We start from the raw sequence: 24019 nt of genomic DNA, 5'->3' as shown, positions 1-24019 counted from the left end.
GAGCAGCATGAAAACGGACTAATACACCTGTGCTTCTTACCTTCACAGTGGGTTCACTTATGAAACCCATTTTCTTACATCCATAATGACGGTTTACTCTATTTAGTATAAATGAGGAAGCTGTGTGATAATAGCTGGAATCTGCTGTCAAAGAAAAGAAACCAAAGTAGCCATAGCTTGTACAGAAGAAATGACAGCACTTAAGAGATGAAGTCCAGAATAAAGTCTGGGTATTAAGCCAGAGGACATCCTTATAGGAACTTGAACCTGTCACCTGCAGCAGTTTGGTCACAACTCTGCATATGTAATGAGCATGTAAATAAATTCTCCTTTACTCCTGGAGAAGATGTTACGGATCTGCTATACCAGATGAACACATGTTTGTAGTAGGGATAATAGGTTCACCGGATCCATCTATCCCTGATCTGGTTTCCCTTGTGACCAGTCGCTTGTCTTTCTTTGCAAGGCAGCGGGCCAGAGTTGTTGTGCAGCCTACAACCATGATGAAGTCTCCAAAGGCAAGGTCCCAGTGCATAACGCTCCTCGTTTTGTGAAGCCAGAATCCCAGAAAATCAGCTCAGCAGGACAGGCCACTTCCGAATGGATGACAGCAACACAAACAAAAGTTGCTTCGCAGTGAGTTGGAGGTGGGCAGTCGCGGGAGGGAAGACCACAAGCCACCGAAGCACAGCCTTAAAATGCCTCACATGGCTGTGGACAGGTGGGAAGGAATAAGGACCGATGGTAAACCATAGTTCATTGTTTTCACCAGATACTTTGGACCTGTTCAAGTCATAGTTAAACACCCTATGCGAATCCAAAAGATGGAGCTGAAAGTAGTAGCACATTAATCCACACAGGCAGTGTGGTCAAGAGCCACCACCCTCATTTCCAGCGCATCTGGTTTACAGTTGAGGTCTTTCCTCAGTTCTTGGGGTTCTTGGCCTCTCTAGCATTTGACTTTGCTGACCACCCTCCCTGGTAGTCCTTGACCTTGGATCTCTCCAGAGCTTTCCAACCAGACTTCACTGTGTTATTCACCAGCTCTTTTACCTGCTCCTTAAATGTGAGGATAGTTGCCAAGGTTCAGTCACTGCACCTTCTCCATTTGCAAGCTTCCGCCTTGGCCATGGTTGACGCTCCAATTTCTCTTGCTAGTTCTGATCCACAAGTTCCAGCACTGCACAAGCAGGACTACTCTTCCTTAACTTGTTCTGTTACTTCTGTTCTCTTCTCCTGAGATGCCAGCCCCTTACCCCCTAAGGTCTACGTATTCTGAAAACAAATCTTCACATGAAGCCTTTCCAGATCATTCCTGCTCAGTAGTCATATCACCCTGCTCTGTGCTCAGAATATTTCCTGTTAATCTCACTCCCTGGACAGCTGACCATACTGCTGAGTGGCTGCTCATCTATTGTTTACTCATTGGGTTTTTGTCTTTTCTCACTGTATTTCAAGCTCCTCCAACGTGCATTTCTGGGTATTCTCAAAAACACCTTCATAATACCCTACATATAATAAGGGCACAATAAATGTTTTTGATTGGTAGTTCTTTTAACTTTTCCCCTTAGCAAAACCTCCTTTATCTGGTAGCTGTCCCTCTTCTACTACTATACAGGACATTTACAGCCTCTTGATATAAATTTCCCTGAAGCCTATAGAACTGTGGGTCCCCATACATGTTCAGTGGAGGAGAGTACCTTGGGAGGTAATTCCTTAAGTCGCTGTTGCTGTGGAAGGAATTCAGTATGTAAGTAGCACTGAATTGCAACGCTCAGGCCCTCTTACCCGTGAAGATCTAGAACAGAGTTTTCCTCACTGTGGGTCACAGCCTATTAGTAGGTCATGAAGTCAGTGTGATGAGTCTCTTCCAGCTTTGTGATATTTAAAATGTGATAAGGCAAGGTAGTGTAGGGTAAAGTAGAATGCAGTAGAAAATGAAATCCAGAGGGGATGTGCATGGTTAGGGTCAAGTATTGTATGACAGTTACTGAGCTGTCATCTTTCAGCTTCAAACCTACCCTCTGTCCTCTGGTTTTTGGAGGTGGGGCTGGAATTGTGCAAACCACATTTCTCCTTTGTCATCTGCATGGAAAGGCGGGGGCGGCACAGTAGGACCAGAGGAAGAGCACAAGGCTGGAGGAGAGGGAAGCAACTTGCTCCTTCCTGATGGCCTGCTATGCTTGGCAGCATCACTCCTGCCACAGACTTTCAGCCTGGTAGAGCTTCTACTTGTCTCCAGCTGCTTCTTGTATCTCAACCAGCCTCATCGCGTGTCTTCTTCCTGCACCCCAGAGCATTACCTGCAGCAGCAGCCAGCCAGTGTCCTTCTTCAGGAGCCTGTGCCCCAGCTTCAATGGGCCTTTCCTGCAAACCCCAACCTCCTCTCCTCCCTTTGACCTCCAGCCCTGTAGGCAGGAGCGGCTTCTTGCAGTTACAACCTACGTGTTACACCAGTGTTCCTTTTTCAATTTTTCAGTCCTTGAACATCTGTCTAATCAATTCCCTGTGCTAAATTCTCGCTCTTAAAATACCTACTTAAGTTCCTTTTTTCCTGACTGAACCCTGACTAATGTGGATTGTTAAGTAAGATGTACTTCCTGCCATAAGTGTCCATCAAAAGGGTTTAAGAAACAGTGCTTTGGAGGATTGAGAGTTCTTAAATAGCCAGATGACCTGAGATGCAGCTAAGGGGCCAGTCCTAACATGCAGAGGTACTCTGGATTTCAGGTCCATGAAAAGCAAAGATCCTGTTCCACTACAGCAGTTGTCACTGTCGGACCCCAGGCCCAGCCTGGCCTGTAGGGATCACTAGCGGTGAGCCTGCAGTCGTCCATCAGAGTTTGGCCTGAACCCATATGGAATCTGACCTCTCTCAAACATGCAGAAACTCAGCTTCTTTACTTGCTACAGTTTTACTCGTTATTAGCAAGTGAGAGGAAGCAGAAAGTGAATGATGAAGAAAGCCAGGAACTAGTACCAGAGACCTCATACCGTGAAATGGAACTTGATTGAGTGGAAGAGAAGGATTTAAAAGGTAGATTTTCAAGGTGTGAATTTTTTCTCTCTTGCTGCCTTTTCTCGCATGTAATCCGAAGAGATAGTAGACAAGAGGAGGAAATTAAGAACCTTATACTAATACGTAATACCTATGTTTCTGCCTTATCCAGTCAAAATGAGGTTTTTGCTCTATTTTATTCATGAGCTTACTATACTTATGCCTCAGTCTCCCATTAGAAGTGAGACTCACTTAATCACATATTCCTAATATAAAGAACTGCTCCACATTTCAGGAACTCAAAATATTTCTTACGTATGCCAAGATAAACACAAAAGCTCTTGGCAGCAATTTATGAGGATTCTCCTTGCTTATGATTTTGCATTTCTTTATGCTAATTCAGAAATATGAACAGAAAACCCAGGACTTGTGGCTGTTAAGTGGATTTGTAACACTTGGAGTGTTGTGGGCACATAACTCAATGAATGAATATATAGTCATCTGTGATAGCTGGAGGAATCGTATTTTCATTGAGCACTGCAGTAAGTCATTGCAGATACTGTACTAGATACTAATACATTAGCAACACTTTTTTCACCTAACTGTTTTAGGACTTTGCGTTTGGCAGAAGAATACATAACTCAAAGTGAATTACTCAGGCAAATGTTGGCAAGAGTTACTTCGTTTGTGCCATGCAAAGAATCTTCTAGTGAATTGAAAAGCATGTCACCTTCTGATTTACCCACTGAAGCATGTTACAATGTAGGTGGCATGTCACAGAGAAAGAGCAGCTTGTGATCAGGTTTTCTATTCATAGAAGACAGTGTTGTACCAGGCAACCCCAACCACAGAACATTTCAAGTATGAATGAAAAAGGAGCAGTACAGCTGGGATCCCGTTTCCCCTTCTAAGGAGATGCAAACGCTCTCCAGGGCCCGTCCCATGTCTGAAATTGTTTCTTTTCCTATTTTTCTTAAGTCTGTTCTACTTCCACTATAGAGAATTGAGAGTGATGAGTTTTGGAGGAAAATTCCATTTCCTTTCTTCCCTCCTGTTTCTCATGCATTTTAGGTCGTCTTTGTGATTTATGTGCATAAATGATACAAAATCATAAACGTTGGCTTACATGAATCGTTCCTAAATGGTTAACGATTCAAGCAAACTGTTCATCATCTTATTCTCCCTGATATTCTCTCCTTATGTTCACTGGCCTGCCTCACTCCTTTCTCAAGTCTCACCTCAATTTTCACATTTCCAAAAAATCCTCACTGACAAGAAAGGATTCTAACAGCACGTACTCAATCTCATCTCGATCCCTTTTTCCCAAATTACTGGCTACCTGTTCTTACTGTCTGAAAGTGAAGTTAAGATGAAATAAAGTAAGTATGGCAATTACATAAGATTGGGAAGAAACATATGTTTCTTCCTTCTTGATCTGTTCTAGGATTTACACCTTCATGACAGAAAAGCATTTTAGTTTTTTTAAATTTAAAACACAAAAAAAATTATAGAGTTGCATAACAAAAAAGAAACCCTGGTACTCACCACATCCTGGTTTTGATGATATTTTTGGATTCATGTTCTTTTACTATTATTACATATCTGTGTATTATAGGCATTACATAATACCATTTTGCATATTTTCAAGCTTTCTATAAATGTCATTATACTATGCTTTCTTGAGGTCGCCTTTTTAAATTCAACAATGTATTTCTGAGATTTATACATGTTAATAGATTTAGTTCACTCATTTAATTGCTGTAACCATGTAATACCATTCATCTATTTCCTATGGATGACTAGTTTATCCTTCACTAATACTAAAGGTTGTACAATAAACATTCTTGAATATTTCCATATACGTATGTGTGCAAGGTTTTGGAGAGTTTATCCAAGAAGTAGAATGATAGACAGCAAAGGCGGTTCATCTTCAGTTTTCCTGGATTTCACCAATGTTCCCTAAAGTGACTATATTCGTGTACTCTCAGAACAGCAGTGTAAGAGAATTCCCACCTCATCCCATCTTGGAATTATCTGACATTTCTATTTTTGCTGGTCTGATGAGTGTGAATGTTTGAAAGTGGATTTGGGTTTGATGTAGGTGTCACTATATGAGGGTTGTCAAGTCAGGAATGTGAGGCTGAAGCTAAGGAAGCAGAGGAAGTCAAATATAAATTAGGCAGCATATTAGTTCTCTATTGCTGCATAACAAATTACCACAAACGTGCTCAAAACAACGCATATTTATTTCACAGTTTCTGTGGGTCGGGAATCCAGCCACAGTTTAATGGGTTCTCTGCTCCAGGGTGTCTCATGAGGCTGCATTCAAGGTGTCATCCAGGGCTGGGATCTCTTCTGAAGACTTGACGTGGGAAGGATCTGCTTCCAGGCTCTCGTGGTGGTTGCCAGAATTCAGTTCCTTGCAGGTGGTCGGACTGAGGGCCTCAGTTACTGTCCTGTGCTCTCATGTTCTCTGTCCTATTTCATTTACATTTAATTCTTGAACTACTAGTAGGTGTAGCAAACACAGCCTGCAGGATGCAGTGCAGAGTACATGGTGACCTAGCCTGCTCGCTCTTCCTCATTTTCTGCCTCCTCATGCTCCCAGACCTCTGTGCCTGCACATGTCCTCCTTCTGCCTATACCTACCTTCCCCTACTGTACCTGTCACCTTCCCAGCTCCTCTTTGCCCCTCAGGAATCAGCTCAGGCATTGCCTCTGGAACCCATTCCCTGACCCTGGTCTTCTCTCCGTGTGCCCCGTAGAACCCTGTGCCGCCACCATCACAGCACTGACTCTGAATTGAATCATCTGTTCACTTCTCTGTTTTCCCACGAGACAAGTTCCTTGAGAATGGGGAGTAGGTCTCCACAGTTTCATATCCCCAGCCCTAGCATAGTGCCTGACATAAAGTCAAAACCTAATAGATGTTTCTTATATGAACGATTGAATGAATGTCATAGAGATTAAAGATAGAGAAAGAAGTTCCTGACAACATTTATTGAAAATCTATTATACATAGAGCACTGTGCTGGAGAAAATTATGAAAAAAATAGTGGAACTTGACAGTGCTAAATGAAAAAAAAAAGGTATAAAATGACCTGTACTTATAAATGAGGATTCTTTATATCTACAACTAAGTACCATCAGATGTCTCACTGACAGTGGATTGAATGATGAAAGTGAGATTTAAAGAACCCATTTCTTTCATCTCTTTTTCGTAACTGATTCCCTATTTTCATGTCTTAGGAGAGAAACCTCAGACATTGCTCTCCTAGCCCAGGTCTGTTCTCAAACAGAGAGGCCCAGTGTTGAGCAGAAGAAAAGGGCCGTTCAAGTGGTTTTTAATCAAGTATCCCACATGACTAATTCAGGTCCTCCAAAATAGTCCCAGGGAGCCAAAAACCAGGTAATATGACATGCTGTGGATTTGAAGGGTGGTTAAGCACACATACAGCCACGTCTTCAGATGCCGCTATGAGGCAGAAAGTTCAGGAATGCAGTAGAGGAGGGGAATGTAAACCCAGAATGTACTCAGTGTCTCTCCTTCAGGCACTTTTTTGACCCTCGGAAGCCTGGTCTGCTCAGGTCAATTCTGCAACCCTGGATGTTGAATTAATGAATAAACAAACTAGGTCAAAAACAAATGCAGACTATATTAAAAAGAATATGATGCGTCCTCCTTGTTTTGGGCTTAACTTAAAATCCTAAGAGCAGGATAATAGCATTATAAATAACTTTACCTCTCTCAAACTATTGCCTTCTCCTGCTAGTTATAATAATAGCAACAGCTTATATTTGTACCTATTTTTTGTAGTCTGTGACATGCTTTATCTTTTTTCAGCTTATTTGAGGTCAGAGCAGCCCTGTGAAGTAGGTACAAATATTATAACCATTTTATAGGTGAGGAAACTGAGGTTCACAGAGGTTATACAACTGTGGGTCACACAGCAACTGAGTAGAACTGTTAGGATTCTAAGGTATAAGAGTACCAATTTGTTCCAAGAGAATAGCAACAAAAAAAACTTGGCCTCTAACCCCAAGGCTGCCAGCTGTTAAGGTGTATGATCTTGGACATGTCATTTACCTTTTTTTTTTCTTTTTTTTTTTTTTAGAAAAAAAAGAAAAAAAAAAGACAGAGTCTCACTCTGTCACCCAGTTTGGAGTGCAGTGGTACAATCATAGCTCACTGCAGCCTTGAACTCCTGGGCTGAAGCGATCCTCCAGCCTTAGCCTCTTGAATAGCTGGGACTACATAGGTATGTGCCAACCACACCTGGCTAATTTTTTTAATTTACTGTAGAGAGAGGGGTCTTGCTGTGTTGCCCAGACTGGTCTTCAACTCCTAGGCTGAGGGGATCCTCCCAAAGTGCTGGGATTACAGGCATGAGCCACCACATTTGGCCCCATTCAACCTTCTGACCTTCATTTCCTCACTTATAAAAAATGTACATTATCAGCCGGGTGTGATGACTCACGCCTGTAATCCCAGTACTTTGGGAGGCCGAGGAGGGTGGATCACGAGGTCAGGAGATTGAGACCAGCCTGGCCAACATGGTGAAACCCCGTCTCTACTAAAAATACAAAAAAAAAAAAAAATTAGCTGGGCGTGGTGGCTCATGCCTGTAGTCCCAGCTACTTGGGACGCTGAGGCAGGAGAATCGCTCGAACCCAGGAGGCGGAGGTTGCAGTGAGCTGAGATCAGGCCACTGCATTCCAGCCCGGTGACAGGGCAAGACTCCGTCTCAAAAAAAAGAAAAAAAAAAAAAAAGTACATAATCATTCCTTGCCTCTCTGCCTCACAGGGTGCCTATGAGGACAAAACAGGTGGTCTGTGTGAAAGTGCTTCATAACTGAGCTGGTAATCCATAGATGTCTGGTATTAGCAATGTTTTCTAATAAAATAATAAGAGTAATATTTGTTATAACCGCTTTACTTTGACAGTGCCTTTCATTGCAGCCATTCAGTAATTTTGCAGCTTGTTATCACCTGTATAACACCCCTGTTGCTCCCATGTCTAAAGGTGCACAAGCAGCCAGCCAGTGAGGGAAGGGGAAGCTCTTTCTTCTCAGCATGTCTTTAGAGCGGTGATTCTCTAAATTGTAGCACACTGGAATCCCCTGGGGAGCCTCACACATGCAGGTGTCTAAGTCCCACCCTGACCAATTAAAATTGAATCTGGTGGGGAGGAACTGGGCACCAGTACTTTTTAAAAAGTTTTCCAAGTGATTCTAATATGCAGCCAAGGTTGGGAACCACTGCTATTTGAGACTATTTGTACATCTTAGTGGCTGCTGAAAGTGATCACAGTTTTAAAAGAACACAGCTTATGGTTCTGGAAAAATCCATCTGCTAGTTCCAGAAATGAAGTACGTAAGTCAAATAGGTCTGAGGTCACTTGGGAAAGAAATCCAAGAGAGCTCAAACCACAAAGATTCTAAATGCCACCATCACGTAGGTAGCTGGCCCTTTTCCTGAACTGCCACTGTTGACAGATAAAATGGTGCACACAGCGAGAGAATCTGAGCCTCCCAGCCCCATCACTGTTCCTCCACTAAGCTCCCCTTGAAAACATTCCACAGGACTTCCTATTCACAGTGGTTAGAAAATTGAATACCTCCTATTTTAAAAGAAAAACATCTCAGAGGATAAGCACATAGCCGACGAGTGGCTGATTCTTTAATTTTCCCCATGGATAATAAGGAAACAATCATACATTATTTAATAATGTATTTTTCCATTGAATTCCGATGTGTTTACAAATTATACATGTTTTGTATGATGTTTCACTGTAGGGTTCACCCAAATAAGCATACATTTATTTTATAAATATAAATACATTATCTATTAAAATAGTTTCTAGTGAAAACATAGGTTTAGCTGTTTGACTCAAGTTTCTTAAAGAAGCCATTGTCAGAAGGAAATTTCCACTAGAGTATACTAGACTGTGTGTCTTCGCGGAAGTAACGCTTCCTCATCTGTTTACCTCCGAACTCCCTTCTCCAGCCAGAAATGAAGACACAAGATAATAAAAGGATTTGACTTTTCAGTATCCCCTTTCGAACTGGGCACCACCCAGAAGGAACATTCCCTTAACTACTCCCTTTAGAAATTATCTCAAGGTGAATTGCATGTCTCATTTGATTACTTCTTTTACAAGACTGGAAACAATTTGAATGGAGTAAACTCCTGTTACCAGACCTGGAGGCTTAAATAATGAAGAGGTTTATCTCTCATCTGAGAAGAGTTTATAGTCCACAGCAATAGCCTGGAGACAAATACTCACACCTCTGGGATCCCACAAAGGTGGTAATTAGGCAGCATTTTATTGTGATGCAGTGAGTGTGCAAAAGACAGAGCCCGGACTACTCTTAGGAACAAAATTGGCTTCCAAAATTGGCTTCCTGGAGAGCGGACAGAAGAAATCTGGCAACCTAAAAATATTTAAAGAGCTTACGACCCCCAAGGGAGAATTTCCAACTATTAAAGTAGTAAAGATTAAACATTTGCTGGGCTTGAAAAGGAGATTTTTAATGGAAAAACTCAGCAAAATACAGTTTAGATAGAGCATCTTAAAAAATAATAACAAGATTGGACCTATCATATACAGAGCAATCAAATTGGAGGCTTTATATTTTCTTTATAATGACATCAGAAAAAGGATCTAAAATAGATCCTACAGATAATGAGCTGTTCTTTCTCCTGCGTTTGTTAGAATATAACACCTTCGTTACGCAGAGGACATGTTCTTACTCACCATCTTGCAGGCATAAATCTTGACATGGTCGTCACAACCTTTTCCTCTGGCCTCTAATTACGATTCTGCTATGTATTTCTCAACACAGCCTACCTTTCATGTGTTTCTCGTATGAATAAGTTGCAGTGTGTGCTGTGGTTAAGCTGGTGGGCACCAGGCCCAGCTCCCTCAAGTCTGGCTTTCTGACCTTGCCAGTGACTTCACCTCTTTGTGCCTTAGTTTCTGTGGCTGTAGAATGGGGATGTTAATAGCAACAGTCTCTGTATGTTGTCAGGAGGATTAAGGCAGTTACTACACAGCATAGCACTGAGGAAAGTACACAGCACACAGTAAAAACACAATAAATGTTCGTCATTATTATCACTGCTCTGCATTTCCTTAGTGCCTATAAAAATAGCATATTTTTAAAATCAAAAACAAGATACATGGTCTAACAAAAGATGGTTTTCAGATTCATGGATTTATGTGGAAAGTCTCAATAAGACATTTAGTTATACATTAAGGTATCTTTTTTATTACTATAATTACTTACAATCCTAAAATCCAAGAAGTATTCCACAGCATGGTCCCTGACCTCAAGCAGTTTATGTTCCACTTGAGAGACAGAACATATGCCCATGAACTATTAAACACAAATCCAAAGCAGTTCATGATTATGTACAAAATGAGTAGTTCAGATTGTAAAAACTACAAACATAGGGAGAGGGAATTCTGAGGGAGTCAAGTCTCCATTGTGTGCATGAAGTTGATAGAGAACTACATTTGGACCATGAAATAAAGGTAAGGAAAATGAAGGGATTTTCCAGCAGGCAGGAAGACATGAAAGTAAGAGCAAGTCAACAGAGCCGTTCATCTACCACAGGTGATTTGCCTCTGAAATTAGGTGAGATCGGTGGATGACACAGGTTGAGGGCTTCCAATGCCAGAGGGAAGATTCTGACTTCACCCTGAGAGTCTCTGAAGTTTTGTTAGTTGGAAAGTGGCAAAAACCCAGATGCGTGCAAGATAGGTTTATATGGGGAGAGAGAGGAAGCAAGGAGACACGCTGATGGTTTTTAACAATAATCTAGGTATAACTCAGACACAGCCTACCAGGGTGGGGACATTGGGAGTACAAAGGAAGTGACAGACAGCTGTGAAAGCATGACAAAGACTCATCCCCTTCATTCCATTCTCACAGCCCAAATCCTCCCAGAGCAGCATTGCTATCTGAGCACACCAAGCCAAGTTCAGGAGCGCCAGATGCCAGATGCACCTCCAAGGTTTTCCAGCGTCCTTGTGGACAGTCTCATCCTGATTCCCATTTACTCCCGCTTGCCTTTCTATCATGTGTACCCAATAGATTCCAAAAATAGAAAATCATATGTTTCTCTCCTTCTAAAAGCATGTAGTACTTTCCAGTTGTGTGGGCTTCTAAAAACATTTTTATTCATATTGATGAATAATTTTAAATTAATAAGTCATTAGTAATTTTGTAGTTTTAAAAGTTAGACTGGTGTACACTTTAATTGGGTGCAGCTTATTGTACCTATATCAGTCCTCAAAAAAGTTCATGAGAAAAACAATAGGTTTAATGATTGAGGATACAGACAGGTGGCAATTATTTGAAAGTCAAGTTAAAGAAGCTCAATTAGCCAGTTACCTTCGTCCCCAGGCATTAACTACTATGGTCTGGAAGTTCATTTGTTATATGCATGATAACATATACTGTGTCACGGGATCATTTCTTATGCAAGATTAACAAAATGTAACACCCAGAACAACCAAGTTCTATTTCTGTGAGGGCGGGGACTTGAAACTACATATAACTGCTTTTACTTGGCACCTCATTGCAGTAGCCTTGGATGGTAGCTCAAAGTGATGATTAGTCTAGATAACCCCTTAAAATGCCTTTCAACTCAGCAAGTAACATATGGATTAGTGTTCTCTAATCCATATGTTTAGAGTTTAATAATGGAGATAGCAGCATGTAGAGAAATGTGATTTAAAGAGTGGTCTCCGGATTGGCAGCATGGGCGTCACCTGGGAGCCTGTGTTAGACATTCTTGAGCTCCACCTGCCTCCTCCCAAATCAGTGGGGATGGGGCTAGGAATCTAGCAATTGTGTTTTATATCAGCAATGGGGAAGCTCTGTGTGTGCACGCCTGTGTGTGAGCCGTAGTCCACACGGGGTGGGAAGCAGAAACATAATGAAGAGTCACATGGCTAAAAATAAGATAGATTTAGTTGATTTTTATAGTAATAGATATGGAATATTCCTCTAATTATTTTTAGATGTTAGACTTACTATTTCCAGTCGAAAATCAACAACAGTTAAATATATACCATAAGTACTGTCTTACAGTAATTCCTGGGAAAGGAAGAAAGAAGATAAAGAGAAGGTAGTGAAAAAGAGTGGGAAGAATTAATTTAATTGACATATTGATCTAAGCACTCAGAAACAAATATGTTACTCTATGATTAATACTATAATTTGGGGGAGTGAGAGTACCCTTTAAATTAAAAATGGTTCCAACAGACTTACCTACTTTTTTTCTCTCTCTCTGTTTGAGACGGAGTCTCAAAGACGGAGACACCCAGGCTGGAATGCAGTGGTGCAATCTCAGCTCACTGCAACCTCCGTCTCCCAGGTTCAAGCAATTCTCCCTGCCTCAGCCTCCCAAGTAGCTGGGATTACAGGCGCTTGCCACCATGCCCTGTTAATTTTTGTAGAGATGGGGTTTCGCCGTGTTGGCCAGGCTGGTCTTGAACTCCTGACTTCAGGTGATCCTCCCACCTTGGCCTCTCAAAGTGCTGGGATTACAGGTGTGAGCCATGGCGCCCAGCCCTTATCTACATTTTTGTAAGCACACATATTTCTGAAATGCGTTTGTTCCTGGAATCTAATCCCAGCGGTTAGTCTAACCTCCCACACATTGCAGGAACCCCTGGTCATTGTCTCTGGAAGGAGTCACACAGCCTCTGCTTCGGCGTCTGTCCTGTATGCTGCCTTACAAACCTTACAGCCACCCTCATGCTTTGCATCTGTCAATGTGGACTCTCCTTCCTTGGGTGCCTTGCTCTGCATGGTTCAGTGCCTTCAAATGTGCTCTTCTACGTGAAATTTCCTGCCACTACTTATCTACCAGGAAAACCCTACCCGACCACCAAGCCTCAGCTCAAATGCTATATCCTATGGAGCCTCCTCCAGGCAGATTTAATGGCTTCTTCTCCTGGACCTCCCATAGACACACAACTTTGTACACACATCCATTATAACCACTGTCTTCTCTCATTGCATATGCTTATTATGCTCAAATTCATCTCCCCACTAGACTAAGTCCCTTGAGGCCAGGAATGATGTCTTACCTTTGCATTCTCAGCAGCTAGTCTATTGTCCAGTAATAAAGTATTACTTAATGAATACATCAAATGAATGAATGTATGAATAAATGATACCCAAACAAAGTTCCACAGGAGCCTAGAAATGGGAGCTATAACCAGTGACTGGCCACACTGAAGAAGCAACATTTGACTTCGTATTGAAGAACAAGTTTGATTTTGCTTGGCAGAAAAAAAAAGGGAGAGGACTATAAGCGGAAGAATAACAAGAACAGAGGCATAGGAGTAGGCAAATCCGTGGTCTTCTCAGAGAGCACCTCATGTTACAGGTCCAGTGGAAGACAGACATGAAAGAGGATGTTTGGACCAGAGTAATGTATGTGCTAAGGAGCCATGGGCCTTATTCTGGACATAATAAAGAACCATGAAAAAATTTTGAATAGGGAAGAGACATGACCAGATACGTGAGTTGATTGGAGATTGGTTAGAAGGAAATTGCTGTGATCTGGGCAATTGAAGTAAGTGAAAGCCTGATAGAGTTGCAGCCACAGTAGGAGGAGGAAAACCAAGTAAATTTGAGAAGCATTTTGGAAATAGGATCAAGATGACTTGGCAACCAGTTGGATGTGGGAAGTGAGGAACCAGTGAAGCTGAAGCTTGGCCAAGCTTTCTGACCTGGCAACTGAGTGAACGCTCAGACAACACCACCTACACGTGTATCGTCTTCACAAGCAGATTGCAAGCTCTGAGAGAGCAAGGCCCTTGCTCTTGGTGTATCCTCTACATCTCTTGCAGCTCCTAACACTGACCGTGCATTCAGAGGTTCCTAGTAAACGTTTGTTGAAAGAACTGATGATGTCAAATATGTCAAAAAGGAAAATGTAATACAATGTCTTTTTTTAGAGACATTTTTAGATTCTCAGCATGTTTTTCCACCACAAATGAATTCACAACTGTGTCAACTATATCACTCAACTTGTACACCCACAAAAGTGACCCATTGTTGCACAAACTGAAATGTCCTTTAAGATTGTGTGTGCTGGGGGAGGACAGCTCAACGGTTGGTATTTTTACTTTTTTTTTTTTTGGAGAGAGGGCTATGATATTTTTGGTCCTCTGAAAATGGATCCAAAACAATAAAACAAGCTTAATGTTTTCCTCTAGTGGAAGCAAAGAAAGCAAACCTACTACAGGTAAATTGAAATCTTCAAACAGACTGGTAACACATTGCCGAGACATTCTTGAGATAATGGCTTTAGTTAGACTGGGGCCACAAATCTTTACATTTCTCCATTCTCCTGGCGGGGACTAATGAGATTTTATGGCGGGCAAGCTGTTTATCCCTTGGGTGACGTTGGCGTTGGCAAGCACTTCTACATCTTTATCAATCAAGGGTTTTCTGCACTGCAACTTTTTTTCCCCCGTAATGATTGCCCCAGCCTGGATCACAATAGTTACAACATGTGAGAACCTCATTCCTTTTCATCAGCACTCCCCCCATCCCCTTCTGTTATCTAGATCTAATCATGTATGTCCTACTGTCACATTACTCCATAACAAGGGGCGGGAAGAAGAAATGAATAAAAGGAAAAGGAAAAAAGGTTTAGATGGTACCTGCAAGTTGATGCAGGGCCGACAGCTCCATGTCTAGAATATTATATTTGCCCAATAGGACAATAGGTCGGCTGGCAAGCTATTACCTACAGTACTGTATCTGCTGAACAGGCGGAAAGAGCTCACTTCCTCTGCAGTGGTTTAGGAATAGGAGGAGGTGACCACCACTCCAGTTTGGGAACAAGGATTTGGTTCCCCCTTGTAGTTTTCATATTGCCTGAATTCACCTGCAATGCCTGTTTTTCATATACACATAAACATACAAACTCACATATTTAACCATTGCCATCATAAACTCTCAGGATGATGTTTCCATTCTACCTTTGTAACCTGGAAAATGTCGCCAGATCTCAGACCAAGGAGATACTAGGGAAATGGCTCTGCAAAAATCCAGGAACGGGTTTTGGTTCTGGTTCTCCCGTTGAATATATCCATAACACCTGGACAGAATGCTTAGGGCAGCTGCTTGACAACTCTTGAAGAAGTAAACAGTAGCAGGTAGATTGTGGAAGAAAACCAGAATTCAAAAGTATCGCCAATTGACTGTGGATTTACCATGTTTACCCTGTATTCCCTGGACAGGAGTCAAGGCAGCGTGAAACCCGGAAGTCAGCATCAGCGTGACGGAGAGTTCCAGCATAAACCTTCTAGTCCAGGCTCACGGTGAGAGAAGAGTCTTCTGGCAGTGGCAGCCACAGCATGGAAGGCCCGCAGCACAGTATTTGTTGTCAAAGCGGGACCTTCCTCTTCGGTCAAAGGAACCATGGCCCCAAGAGCATGCTTTTTCTTTTCTCTGGGCTCCCACCACTTGGTCCTGGACAGGGGCAGAGTCACAAGAAGTGCACAGAAGAGCAGGGTGATAAGGCTCCAGCTTTCTGGATGGATAACCAAAAAGGTGAATCCTGGGAAACTAGAAAGTGCCAGGGAGATGGCAGAGAGAAAGGAGCTTGGGAAAACAAACCTAGACAGTTATTTGCTGGCTTTTGGGCACACCCTTGACCTATGCATGCTTGGATTTGATCACAAACATCATAACAGAGACTTTGAGAACTGAATTAACAGCTATGTCACTATCTAGGTCCCATCCTGACCGTGAAATAACAGGCACCCAGGAGAACTGTGAAGAGGACACAGTGACTTTGAAAATAGAACTGACATTGCAACCACAACCACAGAAAGCTGATCAGAACTTGCAGTCTAAACCAATTGTGTCAGTTGCCTGCTAAAAAAATAAATGAACAAACCTATACAGGATTTAAACAAGACTTAGTGTCTCATAATATATTTAAAATGTTCATGATATGCTCCAAAACTACTCTGCACATGAACCAGGAAAATCTCAACTCACGAGAGAAAAGACAATGGATGTCAATATGAAGAAAACACAAATGTGACAGTTATTTGACAAGAAATTAAAGCACCTATTATAAAAATGTTCTAAGAAGTAAGAACCAACACTCTATAAAGCTTTAGCAAAGAGAATAAAGATTGATTTAAAAAAAAAAAAAAAACCCAGAACTTCAGGGTCCCGTGAAACAATTCCCCAAAAGCCTAATATTTGTGTCATCAGAGCCCCAAAAGGACAGGAAAAAGTGTGGTACATAAAAATACTCAAAAAATAAAGACTGGAAACTTCCCAAGTGTGGCAAAAAGCACAAACCTATAGAAATTCAGTGAACTCCATACAGGACAAACCCAGAGGAACCTATGCCCAAACACATTCTAATCAAACTGCTAAGAACTAAAAACAGCCCCCCAAAATTATTAAAACAGAGAAAACCAACACACTATTTATAGAGAAACAATTAAATGACTATGGAATTCTCATCTAAAACAATTGGAGGCAAGATGGTAAAATGCTGAAAGAAAAAAAATTTTCACCCTAGAATTCTATATTCTAAGAAAATATCCTTCGGGGATGAAGGTGGAATAAGAACATTATAAGATAAATGAAAAATAAGAGAATTTTTGGCAGCAGTCATGCTGTAGAAGAATTACTAAAGAAAGAGCTACAGACAGTTACCTCGTGTGAAAGAAGCTAGACTCAAAAGGTTATGTACTGTAATGATTTGATTTATATAGCAGTTTCAAAAAGATAAAACTATGGCAACAGAGAGTAGATCAGTGGTTGTGAGGGGTCAGGGGTGGGATGAGGGTGTGATTAAAATGGGATAGCATGAAGAAACTTTAGAGTGATGAAGCTGTTCTGCAACCTGATTCTCTACACTCATTAAAAGGCGTAGAATTCTACACACACCCAAGGTCAATCTTGCTGCATGTTAATTTTTTTTAGGCCAATGAACAAGAGATGTTGCTGCTAAGAACCTTCTAGTCTAAATAATACTTCACCACCTTCCTTGGACACCTGCTTGTGAAGGTCATTGACAAGGCCAATGTCCAGTTGTTTCTGCTGCCCTTGAGTGCACAGCTCACAGCTGAACGTACGCTCCCCACCTGCCCCACTGCCAGTTCAAGCTCAGAAAATATCACTCGTTTGAGCTGAACAATGAATGAGAAGGCAGGAGGCATTTTCTACAAAATCTGTAAAGCTCACCTCCCTTCGCCCCTCCTGAGAAACAAGATAAGAAAAAAAAAATTGAACTTAGGAGGATCGGGACTTATGTATCTAGGTGTCACCTCATCATTGAGCACCCACTTCTGAGTTTCCTTCCTAGCTGCTGCACCCCAAAATGTGCAGCAAAGCCCCAGCAGGCCCTGGAGCCCCTACCTGCTGCACTTCCCTACCACTCCACTGATGTGTAAAGTATTTCTCTTGTAGCAGATACCCTTTTGGTCAAAGTAATAATTCTCTTTTTGTATCAGGTGGTTGGTATTATTTTTGCCCTTGGCAGACCCATAAGAGGAAAAGGGAATCGCACGTTTGCAGGAGAAGGGATAAAATAAAAAATAAGAGCTTAGGCATTGCTCTAATACTGCAGTTCTGCATTGTTTAAAAACTCTGTGTGTGTCCAGGCGCGGTGGCTCACTCCTGTAATCCCAGCACTTTGGGAGGCCGAGGTAGGCAGATCACGAGGTCAGGGGATCCAGACCATCCTGGCCAACACGGTGAAACCCCGTCTCTACTCAAAATATACAAAAACTTAGCCGGGCGAGGTGGCGGGCGCCTGTAGTCCCAGCCGCTCGGGAGGCTGAGGCAGGAGAAGGGCGTGAACCCGGGAGGCAGAGCTTGCAGTGAGCCGAGATCGCGCCACTGCACTCCAGCCTGGGCGACAGAGCGAGACTCAGTCTCAAAAAAATTAAAAAACTGTGTGTGTGTGACTGTTTCCCCCTTAAGGCAGGCATTATGCCTTACTCAGTTTTGTGTCTCCAGGGAGCTGCACAGTGATAGACACGTGGAGGCACCCATAGAGACGCAGGTGGTAAATGAGTGAATGCATGCACCCATGGCTGAATAAATGACCCATGTGACTGATACAATTCTGCAAATACAGCAGACGCCCAAGTGGGTCTCTTGCCTCTGACAGCAGGCAAAGGTGGTGGCAATCCAGTGGCCTAGAGAGGGCAGGGTGCCAATGGAGGGCTCCAGTCTGGTAACAGGAAGGCAGGAGAATTGGGCCACAGCAGGCACCTCATCCCACTGCCCCCCTGCCCCATGGATTGGCACGAGCAGTCCATCTCTAGGATGAGCAGAAGGAAGGAAATCACAACAGAAAACATAGTCCTGGTGAGATGCTCTCAGGTCAATATTCGAACCAAAATATCACTCCTCTAAAGTGTTTCCTGTTCCATGAGATGCTCCTTCACATAGTGTCCCCTCCTCAAACATGTTTAACAAGCACTCTAGGCTGTGTCTCCTTCTTAAAGATGCACCATATATATTTGCTTGTTAAATCCTCTGGAAAGCCCCAGAGTAAAGAAATGTTTAATTTTTTAATATATAGTTGAGGTAGAATGAACATATGCACAGATCTTGTGTTCAGCTCAGTAATATTTGAGAGTTTAATGCTCAATTTACTACTACTCAAAATAAGATGTAGAACATTTCCACCACCCCAGAAAGTTTCTCCATGCCCAATTCCAGCCAACCCACTGTCCCCACTCAGAGACAACCACTGTCTTACTGCTCATCAACGTCATCTGCCTTTGCTCATTCTTGAACTATGCCACATGTATTTTTGTGTGACTTGCTGCTTTTGCTCATGTGAGATATTTTAGTTGCATCAATGCTGTCGTGTATATTAGTAATTCATGTTTTTATTGTTGAGTTGTATTGCATTGTGTGTGTAAACAAATTATGACAGATTATATACATCTATATTGTAATATATAGAGAGATTACATATATACATATCTCATAATTTGTTTATCCATTTTCCTGTTGATAGACATTTGGGTGGTTTCCAAGTTTTGACTATAATGAATAAGGCTGGTATGAACATTCTTATGTAAGTCTTTTTGTAGACATATGTTTTCATTTTTCTTGGGTAAATACATAGAAGTGAAATCGCTGGGCCATCGGGTATATATGTTCAATGTTATAAAAACTGCCAAACAGCTCTCCAAAGTGATTGCACCTGTTTAACTTTTTAAACTTGGTATTTCCTTTATTCATTTGACCACAGAGCCCCATAGATCTGTAAAATGAGCAGGTTGGACTAGACAGCTTTTAAGATTCTTTCCAGCTTCATGCAGTGAGAGAGGCCAAGGCATTTGGGGGCCGAGTGGATCAAGGGCAGGATTTGTCTTCTTTCATAAATCTTCTAGGCCAGAGCAGATGACACGAAACCCAGAATAACCAAATGTTGGGAGTAGGAAGATAGAGAACATGGCTGAGTCCAGGGAGTGGAAAAGAGGTACTAACTAGCAGGTAGTCACCTGACAGAGGCATGAAAGAGGAAATATTTAAGCCAGAGGGAATCTGAGATACCAGAGATAGAAACAGTTAAAGCAGAAACCACGGTGTATAGAAGACTCCGGCAGTGTTTGAGAAGTTTCTTTGGTCGCGGGGCATCAATAATGATAAGACATTCAGAAAACTCTTCAAGACGACTGTTTTCAAAAAAGGGGGAGATGTAAAGAGGATTTGGGCACAACTGAAAATAATGTATGGTAAAATTGTTTTCATTTTCATTCAATTTATTAGGAATTTTAAGTTTTAAATGACATATTACTGTTGGGATATAATTCTCTGTGAATCTCTTGCATTTCTGCATATGTTTTTGTTTTTGTTTTTGTTTTTATTTTGAGGGAGGGTCTTGCTCTATTGCTCAGGCTGGAGTGTAGCGGTAAGATCTCGGCTCACTGAAACTTCCACCTCCCTGGTTCAAGCCATCCTCCCACCTCAGCCTCCTGAGTAGCTGGGATTACAGGCGTGCACCACCATGCCCTGCTAAATTTTGTATTTTTTTGTTTGTTTTAGTAGAGATGGGGTTTCACCATGTTGCCCAGGCTGGTCTTGAACTCATGGGCTCAAGTGATCCACCTGCCTCAGCCTCCCAAAGTGCTGAGATTACAGGTGTGAGCCACCACACTGGGCTGCATTTCTGTATATCTTGAGTAGAAACACTGTCCTTTGCTCTGGACTATCTTTTGCAGGATGTTTCTGTAGTGAACAGACTTGAAAATAGAGATCATGTGTACCTTGGGAGCAAAGGGTAGGTTTGCCTACCTCCTTGGAAGATAGAGATAATATGTAATCCTGAAATCAAGGGCGTGCATGCTTACTGCCCTTTGTTCAGGTCCCCTAAGCTCAGAATTCCTGTCCTAAAACGCAACCCATTGCATTTTCATGTATAATCTGACCCTCTTCAATCACTCTTTTGAGACGTGGGGAGCCAGTATAAATTCTTTAAAGCATGCTGACAGTTTATCTACTGCTATGGCTGTGGATAATAAACTGTCTCCCTGACTCAGCAGTCTCATGTCTTTTCCCACGATCCATGAGACTAACTTGGAATAGCTAACTGGTTAGCTTGCAAGTAGGGTAAAATCTCAACCCCTTCAAAGTTCTTGACGATTACATATGAATTCTCGAATAAAAGCAAAAGTTCTTCCTTCACACAATTCCAAAGTCTAACTTGTCAACAAAAGGAATTCTGAAATCAGGAGGTTTCTTTTTTAAAACAGGGGTTCAAGAAACTCAAGATTGCTCAACATGTTGTTCCTTTTTAAACCTAGAAGCTTTGGAGCAAGTATTTTCCTGTACTTTTTCAAAGTTATTGTCCTGGTCCCAAAGAGATACTCCCTTCATTCCAGGAACCAACACCATAAAACATCTCAGATCCTCGGAGAATCAAACTCAGTCTCAGCTGCTGAGATCACTGGTACGGCCCAAGGGCATGAGCCTTCTGTGCTTCTTCAATTTCAAAGGTTGGCTGGCTCACAGCCCCAGCCCGCCCCCATGGAAACCCTGAGCAAGGCACATCTCCTGCGTGGTTTCTGAAAGGCAGAAGATAAATGCCTATCCACAGTGACAGAAGAGCCCTTCAGCACATCTCTGGCCAGAAAGCAGAGGGTCGATGGCAGGGCGCCCATACATTCGACTTGCCAGTAACAGTCCGGGGTCTTGTTGTTCTGCTTTTGTACAGAAAATTAGACAGTCATGGAAGTCAAAGAATGCAGATGACACTGTAGTTCCAACCCCACAGCCCATGTGTCGCCTCCTCTTTTGTTTCATTCACTTCATGGGTGTGATCTTTTGAAAATGATCCAAAGTCACATGAAGGCTTCCCAGCCACTCCTAGCTTCACATAATTGTATCCTCCTCTCAAATCCTGCCCTTCCCTCAACCCCTTTCTCTGCAGTGCCAGCATCTCACCAGTCTCTGAAAAGCAGTCCCCTTTCTATTCTGAATCAATGATCCTCTTCCTCATCAGAACTGATTCTTACCTTTAAACGTTAAATCAGATGATTTCTTGAGATTCCTTCCAGATATAGTATCTATCAGTCAATGTCCCCCACTCACTTATTCACTCTCCTTAGAATATACACATATTCAGAAAAAAAAAAAGGACATTGACCCTATCTATCTTCTCTCCTCTTCAAATACAGGTTCCTGAAGTGTCCAGTTTACAAGTCAATTCACTGCTGGATAATTTAATATGTGGCTTATTCTCTATATGCCACAGAGGCAGTGTGCTTAATAAGGTCCCTAAAGACCTCATTTCCAATCCAATGAGCATCTCCCCTCTCTCCTCCTCATTCTCTCTTATCCTAAGGGTATGTGTGTGTGTGTGTGTGTGTGCGCATTGCACACGGTATTGTCTGAATTGTGTCGCCCCCAAAAATTCATGTTGCATTCCTAATCCCCAATGTGACTGTATTTGGAGATAGGGCCTTTAAGGAGGTAACTAAGTTTAAATGAGAGCATAAGGGTGGGGCCCTAATCCCACAGGGCTGGTGTCCTTAGGAGAAGAAGGGACACCAGAGAGCTGTCTTTCTCTGCACACGTGTGCACACACACAGAGAAAAGACCATGTGAGGACAAGGCGAGAAGGTACTGTCAGGCAAGCCAGGAAGAGAGGCCTCAAAAGAAACAAAATTTACTGGCACCTTGATATTGGACTTCTAGCCTACATTACGGTGAGAAAATAAATTTCTGTTGTTTTAAGCCACCTGGTCAGTGGTATTTTTTATGACAGCCAGAGCTGACTAATGCAGCATGCATGCCCTTTATTGGTTCTTAACCTTTTTATGCCTAGTAAACTGTTAAAAGGTAGTATGCCTAGCAGAGTGCATGCAATATGCATTCTATTCTGCGTAGTAGAGTCTACATAGTATGCAAAGCACACATAACATATTAGATAATTATAGAATGACAGGGCTAGAAGGAAAGGTCACTGTTAACAGCAGAGTGCTGGCTGTTAGCTGCAGAGAAAAGGAACAGAGAGCAAATGCGTAAGTTGTCTTATTTATATTTCAAATAAGCTCTTCTTTCAGCTAACATGCTTATACCTTGTTTACTCACCATTAGTAGCCGTTGATAAATATAATCATTTTAAATTTACCTGCACAATTACATTTCGCAAAAAGGTCAACCTTAGTCAGTATTTTCATACAGTACCACCTGGTATGGAGGAGGAAAGTGTGACTTAAGCTAATATTTAATGCAGAAAGAGGGATGATTCATTAATGGCTCTTATTTCATGTTTCAGACATTAATTGGAGATTTTTGCTTAAGAACCAACCATTTTGAGGCAATTGGGAAAATTTGAACATGGGTTCAGTCTTAAATAATATTAAAGAATTATTAATTTTGTTAGGTATGATAGTGATATTGCAGTTGTGAAAGAAAATGGAGAAACAACTACTTAGGGGAAAAGAAGAAAGAGGAAGAGAAGAAGAAAAAGGAAGAGGAGAAAAAAGGTGTAAATATAGCAAAATGTTGAGAACTTAAATGGGGGAAGGGCACATGAGGTTCATTATATGATGTGTGTCTGCTTTTGTGTAAGTCTGAAAATCTTCAACATCAGGTGCTTTTAGCCAGGTACAGTGGCGCAAACCTGTGGTCCCAGCTACTTGGGAGGCTGAGGCGGGTGGATGACTTGAGCCTGGGAGTTTGAGACCAGCCTGACAACATAGTGAGATCCCAACTGTATCAGAAAAGAAAAGAAAAAAAAAAAAAAAACAGCAAACATTCATTGAATGTCTGAAGCAGGAGTCAATCAGTTGCCTGCCATCAAGGGTAGATGGAAAGTTTGTGAGGCCTCAAGCTTTTACCATTGGGGAGCCCCCCCTTGAGAAAAAATGATGAATGCACAATTCTCTTGGGAGGGGCCTGTGCTGGCGACAGGCTCACACACTTGCATTTCATCAGCTCCATGGTAAATCCACCTGTCAGCCATGGGTATGGCTTGCTTAGCCCAGTGATTCTTCCTTTTTTCAGCTTTTTTTTTTCTTCCTATTATGAACATTTCAAACATAACCAAAAGAGCATTTAAGACAATGATCTTTTATGCGTCTGTTGTCCAACTTCCACAACCATGAGGCTAGCTAGTCTTAATTCATCTGTAATGAATTAATTAGTCATTCGCCTCCATACATACTGTGGTATTTTAAAGAAATCCCTAATATCATTTTATCTCTAAAATATTTCAATATGCATCCTTAAAAGATAAGGATTCTTTCAAAAACATACCACGGTATCATTGTCACACCTAAAAAACATAATTCCTTAATCAGGCCAGTGTTTAAAATATACATTAAATTATCCAGGAGTGAACTGACTTGTACACTGGACACTTCAGGAACTTGTATTTGAAGAGGAGGGAAGATAGATAAGGTCAATGTCCGTTTTTAAAATTTCTTTAATTGCCTCAAATATTTTTCTACAGTTTGTTCAAATCAGGAACCAAATAAAATATATATC

At 41.8% G+C, this 24019-nt stretch overlaps 1 long non-coding RNA gene across 3 annotated transcripts in view; it reads left to right on the top strand.

The window, feature by feature from the left end:
• LOC139359141 (uncharacterized) overlaps positions 1-24019 on the top strand; it is a 58703-nt gene that overhangs the window by 3074 nt on the left and 31610 nt on the right. The window contains exon 2 of one of the 3 annotated variants that reach the window (XR_011614931.1): positions 471-636. This is a non-coding gene — a long non-coding RNA (uncharacterized lncRNA). Of the gene's footprint in view, positions 1-466; positions 722-24019 lie in introns of all 3 variants that reach the window. The other 2 variants (XR_011614932.1, XR_011614933.1) reach the window with 2 other exon arrangements.

The sequence above is a fragment of the Macaca nemestrina genome, chromosome 16 (genome assembly GCF_043159975.1).
Source record: "Macaca nemestrina isolate mMacNem1 chromosome 16, mMacNem.hap1, whole genome shotgun sequence".
In the NCBI taxonomy this organism is placed as follows: Eukaryota; Metazoa; Chordata; class Mammalia; order Primates; family Cercopithecidae; genus Macaca; species Macaca nemestrina.
The sequence above is the reverse complement of the archived record's forward strand: the minus strand, read 5'-3'. Positions and strand labels throughout refer to the sequence as shown.